The sequence below is a fragment of the Coregonus clupeaformis genome, chromosome 17 (assembly GCF_020615455.1).
Source record: "Coregonus clupeaformis isolate EN_2021a chromosome 17, ASM2061545v1, whole genome shotgun sequence".
Taxonomy (NCBI): Eukaryota; Metazoa; Chordata; class Actinopteri; order Salmoniformes; family Salmonidae; genus Coregonus; species Coregonus clupeaformis.
In genome coordinates, this window is record NC_059208.1 from 60,579,599 (window position 1) to 60,587,601 (window position 8,003).

An 8,003-nucleotide genomic window follows, 5' to 3' on the forward strand; every position below is an offset into this window, starting at 1 on the left:
CATACCTTAAACACAGTGTAACCATAGCTTAAACACAGTGTAACCATACCTTAAACACAGTGTAACCATACCTTAAACACAATGTAACCATACCTTAAACACAGTGTAACCATACCTTAAACACAGTGTAACCATAGCTTAAACACAGTGTAACCATAGCTTAAACACAGTGTAACCATACCTTAAACACAGTGTAACCATAGCTTAAACACAGTGTAACCATAGCTTAAACCCAGTGTAACCATAGCTTAAACCCAGTGTAACCATACCTTAAACACAGTGTAACCATAGCTTAAACACAGTGTAACCATACCTTAAACACAGTGTACCCATACCTTAAACACAGTGTAACCATACCTTAAACACAGTGTAACCATACCTTAAACCCAGTGTACCCACACCTTAAACACAGTGTAACCATACCTTAAACACAATGTAACCATACCTTAAACACAGTGTAACCATACCTTAAACACAGTGTAACCATAGCTTACACACAGTGTAACCATACCTTAAACACAGTGTAACCATACCTTAAACACAGTGTAACCATACCTTAAACACAGTGTAACCATACCTTAAACACAGTGTAACCATAGCTTAAACACAGTGTAACCATACCTTAAACACAGTGTAACCATACCTTAAACACAATGTAACCATACCTTAAACACAGTGTAACCATAGCTTAAACACAGTGTAACCATACCTTAAACACAGTGTAACCATACCTTAAACACAGTGTAACCATACCTTAAACACAGTGTAACCATACCTTAAACACTGTGTAACCATACCTTAAACACAGTGTAACCATAGCTTAAACACAGTGTAACCATACCTTAAACACAGTGTAACCATACCTTAAACACAATGTAACCATACCTTAAACACAGTGTAACCATACCTTAAACACAGTGTAACCATAGCTTAAACACAGTGTAACCATACCTTAAACACAGTGTAACCATACCTTAAACACAGTGTAACCATAGCTTAAACACAGTGTAACCATACCTTAAACACAGTGTACCCATACCTTAAACACAATGTAACCATACCTTAAACACAGTGTAACCATACCTTAAACACAGTGTAACCATAGCTTAAACACAGTGTAACCATACCTTAAACACAGTGTAACCATACCTTAAACACAGTGTAACCATAGCTTAAACACAGTGTAACCATACCTTAAACACAGTGTAACCATACCTTAAACACAGTGTAACCATAGCTTAAACACAGTGTAACCATACCTTAAACACAGTGTACCCATACCTTAAACACAGTGTAACCATAGCTTAAACACAGTGTAACCATAGCTTAAACACAGTTGTCACGGTTTCGGCCGAGGCTGCCTCTCTTCCTTGCTCGGGCAGGCTTCGGCGGTCGTCGTCTCCGGAGTACTAGCTGCCACCGTTGTATGTTTCGATGTTCGTTTGGTTTTGTCTTGATGTTGGGATAGGATAAAGTAATCCTTCTACCCCCCTAAAAAAAAATATTGTAAAGTGGTTATCCCACTGGCTATAAGGTGAATGCACCTATTTGTAAGTCGCTCTGGATAAGAGCGTCTGCTAAATGACGTAAATGTAAATGTAAAATGTTGTACACCTGTTTTCATTTAGCGTTCATTAGTGTCCTATAAGTTCTCGTTGTGTTTGTCAGGTGTTGTGTGTGATTGTACTTGCTGTCGTGTTTGTGCGCTACTGTTGGTTGTCTGTGCTTCGTTGTTTTCCTCCTCTGTTAGGGAGGGTTCTCGCACATGTTAGTGCGCTTTTTGTTTTACGCCTGTGTGCGTAATTTCTCGCCTCCGGGCTTTTTGGCTCGTGTTATGAGTGAGTGTTCACTAAAGTCTTTTGGACTAAGTTTCTGCGTCCTGCGCCTGATTCCTGCACCACACCCACCTACAGCACCCGCTGACAACAGTTTAACCATAGCTTAAACACAGTGTAACCATAGCTTAAACACAACGTCAACTTTGCACTTTGTTTGCAATTCTGTAACACACTTATTGCGAAACACAACACACGTTTTCTTACATTAGACATTTTGTTCAAAAAACGAAATCACCTGTTATCATTGGGAAAACACTCTGTTCAAAATGCAAAACTCATCTGCCAATTGTATGCACTTACATACACACCTGAAAACACTTGCACAGAAAACAGAACACCAGCCAGTCTGAGCCTTAGCACTAGAAATAGGCCTCAGGTAAGCCATTTTTAGAACTTTGCAAGCATGGAGGCAATAAGGGTCAGAGTAAGAGGAGGACGAAGAGAGAGAGGAGTCGGATGAGGAAGAGGACGTGGAAGAGGACGAGGAAGAGGAGTCGGACGTGGAAGAGGACGTGGAAGAGGACGAGGACCAGTGCGGAGACGTATATCAGATGACATCAGGGCTGCTCTGGTGGACCATGTGATAGATCATGGCCTGTCCATGAGGGAGGCTGGGCAAAGAGTCCACCCTGACCTCAGTCGCTACACAGTAGCATCGATAATAAGGACATTCCGACTGGAGAACAGGTATATCTTCAAGTTTCTACTCCAGACTGTCCCTACTGTATGTGTCACATGATTCTGTATCATATTACAGTATTACTGTACTAACTATACTATACAAAAATGGATAGTACAGTGAAGTACTGTATATGTAAAGGAATACCATTGTGATGTTGCAGTACTTTGTGTACAGTTTGAAAGTACAGTATGTGAAAAATAACCCAACCAATGACATCTTGTGGTGGCATTTTCTACAGAATGGTTGGACGACCTCCTCAAGGTGGAAGGGAAACGGCTCTTCACTCAACAACAAGAGCTTGCCGTCATTGAAATGGTGCGAGAAAATAATGCAATCCGACTTCGTGAGTTGCAACAACGCATGATTGCAAATGGAAATGAATTCAACAATATCAACAGGGGTCAGCATTTCTACACTAAGTCGCATCCTACAGAAACATAACTTCAGAATGAAACAGCTGTACAGGGTGCCATTTGAGAGGAACAGTGTCAGGGTCAAGGATCTGCGCCATGATTATGTGCAGGTATGTGTCACTTTACTTTACATACTATATATTGTGATGTGGGAATGAGGGTTTATGCTGCCATCTGCCCTGCCTGTAGCTTGTAGTTTTTGTCTATACTCACCCAACCCAGCCCCTACATTGTAGTTACTGTATGTGTTTTCAGTAACAATATTCAATATTTTCTGTTACAGACAGTTCTGGAGTTTGATGCCGCCGAACTGCCGCATGAGTTCATCTACGTGGAAGAGGCAGGCTTCAATCTGGCCAAAACCAGGCGTCGGGGGCCGTAACGTAGTGGGACAAAGGGCTGTTGTAAATGTCCCTGGGCAGCGTGGGGGAAATATCACCTTGTGTGCTGCAATTAGTGTCCAAGGAGTCCTGCATCATCATGCCACTCTAGGTCCCTACAATACAGGACAGATCATTGCATTTCTAGATGCACTACATGCAGTTGTGCAGGACAGACCACAGCAGCCCAGGTTTGTTGTCATCTGTGATAATGTTAGTTTCCACCGGGCTGCTCTGGTCCAAGATTGGTTCAACAACCATAATCATTTCACAGTTTTATACCTGCCCCCTTACAGCCCCTTTCTAAATGCAATCGAGAAATTATTTTCAGCGTGGCGGTGGTAAGTATATGATCGGCAACCACATGCCCGCATGACTCTTCTGCAATCAATGGAAGAGGCATGTGGAGACATTGAGGTGGGATCAATCCAAGGGTGGATTCGGCACACAAGGCAATATTTTCCCCGATGCCTAGCCCGCGAGGACATCGCCTGTGATGTTGACGAGGTCTTGTGGCCAGATCTGAACAGAAGGCGTGATCCATAAGCCCCCCCGCCCCCCACCACACACACACACACACGCACACACACACAAAACAAGTATATGTTTTTTCCCCCAATAGCAATTTATCCAGTAATTGTTTTGTTTTGTTTTGTTGCTAAATTTGATGTTAAGAATTTCTGTAAGAATGTTTGTTTTTTTGTAAAAACTTTTTTGTAAATACTGTTTGATTACTGCAGAAATTCTACTTTTGAGGTTTACAGAAGACAATGACAATAAAATGACAATAAAAATAGAATCACAGAGACTGCAGTGTTTTATATAAAGCCCATCAGTGTGTTGCTGGTGATATGAAAGAGTCATTCAAATGTTGCTTGTGTGTATGGTTTTGTTGTAAGAATTTCATTTTTAGAAAGGAGTGTTAAGTTTTGATTGCAGTGTTTCATTTTGGCAAATATGTGAGCTGTTAATCTCCAAGTGCTATGTCTGATTGGCTTGTGTGTTGAGTTTTGACATAATGAGCCAAATTCTGCAAAAAGTGTGTAAGCAATAGGCAAAAACTGTATTCTCTACTGACGTTATCATACATACATCCTCTATTGGTCAGTACAACAGTACAACATCACAATCTATTGGTCAGTACAACAGTACAACATCACAATCTATTGGTCAGACTCAGGTAACTCATCTAACCTATCATTTTATGTTATTTCGGTGTTTGCATTTTCCGTTGGTCAGTGCAACATGCACTCACAATCTATTGGTTGGTCCTTCTACAACTGCTTTAACAAATCGCATCATGTTTTTATTTGCACATTCGTTGTGATTGGTCCCTGAGCCCATTTTTAAATGTTTAAAAGCCTCATTCCTTTCGGTAAAAACCCTAAAGAAGGCAAAACGCCGATAAGTAAAAGTGGTTTTACTCAGAACGTAAAGAAGCGTTTTGCTTAATTCTATTTTCCTCCAAGAGTTGCTGAATCTCCTCTCTACTGGTGACGTCTCAGGTCTCTCTCTATGTAGTGTTGTGGAGTCTCTCTTTATGTAGTGTTGTGGTGTCTCTCTTTATGTAGTGTTGTGGTGTCTCTTTTTATGTAGTGTTGTGGTGTCTCTCTTTATGTAGTGTTGTGGTGTCTCTCTCTATGTAGTGTTGTGGAGTCTCTCTTTATGTAGTGTTGTGGTGTCTCTCTTTATGTAGTGTTGTGGTGTCTCTCTTTATGTAGTGTTGTGGTGTCTCTCTCTATGTAGTGTTGTGGCGTCTCTCTTTATGTAGTGTTGTGGAGTCTCTCTTTATGTAGTGTTGTGGTGTCTCTCTTTATGTAGTGTTGTGGCGTCTCTCTTTATGTAGTGTTGTGGAGTCTCTCTTTATGTAGTGTTGTGGTGTCTCTCTTTATGTAGTGTTGTGGCGTCTCTTTTTATGTAGTGTTGTGGTGTCGAGTCTCTCTTTATGTAGTGTTGTGGCGTCTCTCTTTATGTAGTGTTGTGGCGTCTCTCTTTATGTAGTGTTGTGGTGTCTCTCTCTATGTAGTGTTGTGGTGTCTCTCTCTATGTAGTGTTGTGGTGTCTCTATGTAGTGTTGTGGCGTCTCTCTTTATGTAGTGTTGTGGCGTCTCTCTTTATGTAGTGTTGTGGTGTCTCTCTCTATGTAGTGTTGTGGCGTCTCTCTCTATGTAGTGTTGTGGTGTCTCTCTTTATGTAGTGTTGTGGCGTCTCTTTTTATGTAGTGTTGTGGTGTCGAGTCTCTCTTTATGTAGTGTTGTGGTGTCGAGTCTCTCTTTATGTAGTGTTGTGGCGTCTCTTTATGTAGTGTTGGGTTCTCTCTATGTAGTGTTGTGGTGTCTCTCTCTATGTAGTGTTGTGGCGTCTCTATGTAGTGTTGTGGCGTCTCTCTTTATGTAGTGTTGTGGAGTCTCTCTTTATGTAGTGTTGTGGTGTCTCTCTTTATGTAGTGTTGTGGCGTCTCTCTTTATGTAGTGTTGTGGCGTCTCTCTTTATGTAGTGTTGTGGCGTCTCTCTCTATGTAGTGTTGTGGCGTCTCTCTTTATGTAGTGTTGTGGCGTCTCTCTCTATGTAGTGTTGTGGCGTCTCTCTTTATGTAGTGTTGTGGTGTCTCTCTTTATGTAGTGTTGTGGTGTCTCTCTTTATGTAGTGTTGTGGTGTCTCTCTTTATGTAGTGTTGTGGCGTCTCTCTCTATGTAGTGTTGTGGCGTCTCTCTTTATGTAGTGTTGTGGCGTCTCTCTTTATGTAGTGTTGTGGTGTCTCTCTTTATGTAGTGTTGTGGCGGCTCTCTTTATGTAGTGTTGTGGCGGCTCACTTTATGTAGTGTTGTGGCGTCTCTCTTTATGTAGTGTTGTGGCGTCTCTCTTTATGTAGTGTTGTGGCGTCTCTTATGTAGTGTTGTGGCGTCTCTCTTTATGTAGTGTTGTGGCGTCTCTCTTTATGTAGTGTTGTGGCGTCTCTCTTTATGTAGTGTTGTGGTGTCTCTCTCTATGTAGTGTTGTGGTGTCTCTATGTAGTGTTGTGGTGTCTCTCTTTATGTAGTGTTGTGGTGTCTCTTTATGTAGTGTTGTGGCGTCTCTCTTTATGTAGTGTTGTGGCGTCTCTCTTTATGTAGTGTTGTGGCGTCTCTCTTTATGTAGTGTTGTGGCGTCTCTCTTTATGTAGTGTTGTGGCGTCTCTCTTTATGTAGTGTTGTGGCGTCTCTCTTTATGTAGTGTTGTGGCGTCTCTCTTTATGTAGTGTTGTGGCGTCTCTCTTTATGTAGTGTTGTGGCGTCTCTCTTTATGTAGTGTTGTGGCGTCTCTCTTTATGTAGTGTTGTGGCGTCTCTTTATGTAGTGTTGGGTTCTCTCTATGTAGTGTTGTGGCGTCTCTCTCTACGTAGTGTTGTGGCGTCTCTCTTTATGTAGTGTTGTGGAGTCTCTCTTTATGTAGTGTTGTGGTGTCTCTCTTTATGTAGTGTTGTGGCGTCTCTCTTTATGTAGTGTTGTGGCGTCTCTCTTTATGTAGTGTTGTGGCGTCTCTCTCTATGTAGTGTTGTGGTGTCTCTCTTTATGTAGTGTTGTGGCGTCTCTCTCTATGTAGTGTTGTGGCGTCTCTCTTTATGTAGTGTTGTGGCGTCTCTCTTTATGTAGTGTTGTGGTGTCTCTCTTTATGTAGTGTTGTGGCGTCTCTCTTTATGTAGTGTTGTGGCGTCTCTCTCTATGTAGTGTTGTGGTGTCTCTCTTTATGTAGTGTTGTGGTGTCTCTCTCTATGTAGTGTTGTGGTGTCTCTCTTTATGTAGTGTTGTGGTGTCTCTCTTTATGTAGTGTTGTGGCGTCTCTCTCTATGTAGTGTTGTGGCGTCTCTCTTTATGTAGTGTTGTGGTGTCTCTCTTTATGTAGTGTTGTGGTGTCTCTCTTTATGTAGTGTTGTGGCGGCTCTCTTTATGTAGTGTTGTGGCGGCTCTCTTTATGTAGTGTTGTGGCGTCTCTCTTTATGTAGTGTTGTGGCGTCTCTCTTGATGTAGTGTTGTGGCGTCTCTCTTTATGTAGTGTTGTGGCGTCTCTCTTTATGTAGTGTTGTGGCGTCTCTCTTTATGTAGTGTTGTGGCGTCTCTCTTTATGTAGTGTTGTGGTGTCTCTCTCTATGTAGTGTTGTGGTGTCTCTATGTAATGTTGTGGTGTCTCTCTTTATGTAGTGTTGTGGTGTCTCTTTATGTAGTGTTGTGGCGTCTCTCTTTATGTAGTGTTGTGGCGTCTCTCTTTATGTAGTGTTGTGGCGTCTCTCTTTATGTAGTGTTGTGGCGTCTCTCTTTATGTAGTGTTGTGGCGTCTCTCTTTATGTAGTGTTGTGGCGTCTCTCTTTATGTAGTGTTGTGGCGTCTCTCTTTATGTAGTGTTGTGGCGTCTCTCTTTATGTAGTGTTGTGGCGTCTCTCTTTATGTAGTGTTGTGGCGTCTCTCTTTATGTAGTGTTGTGGCGTCTCTCTTTATGTAGTGTTGTGGCGTCTCTTTATGTAGTGTTGTGGTGTCTCTCTCTATGTAGTGTTGTGGCGTCTCTCTCTATGTAGTGTTGTGGCGTCTCTCTTTATGTAGTGTTGTGGAGTCTCTCTTTATGTAGTGTTGTGGTGTCTCTCTTTATGTAGTGTTGTGGCGTCTCTCTTTATGTAGTGTTGTGGCGTCTCTCTTTATGTAGTGTTGTGGCGTCTCTC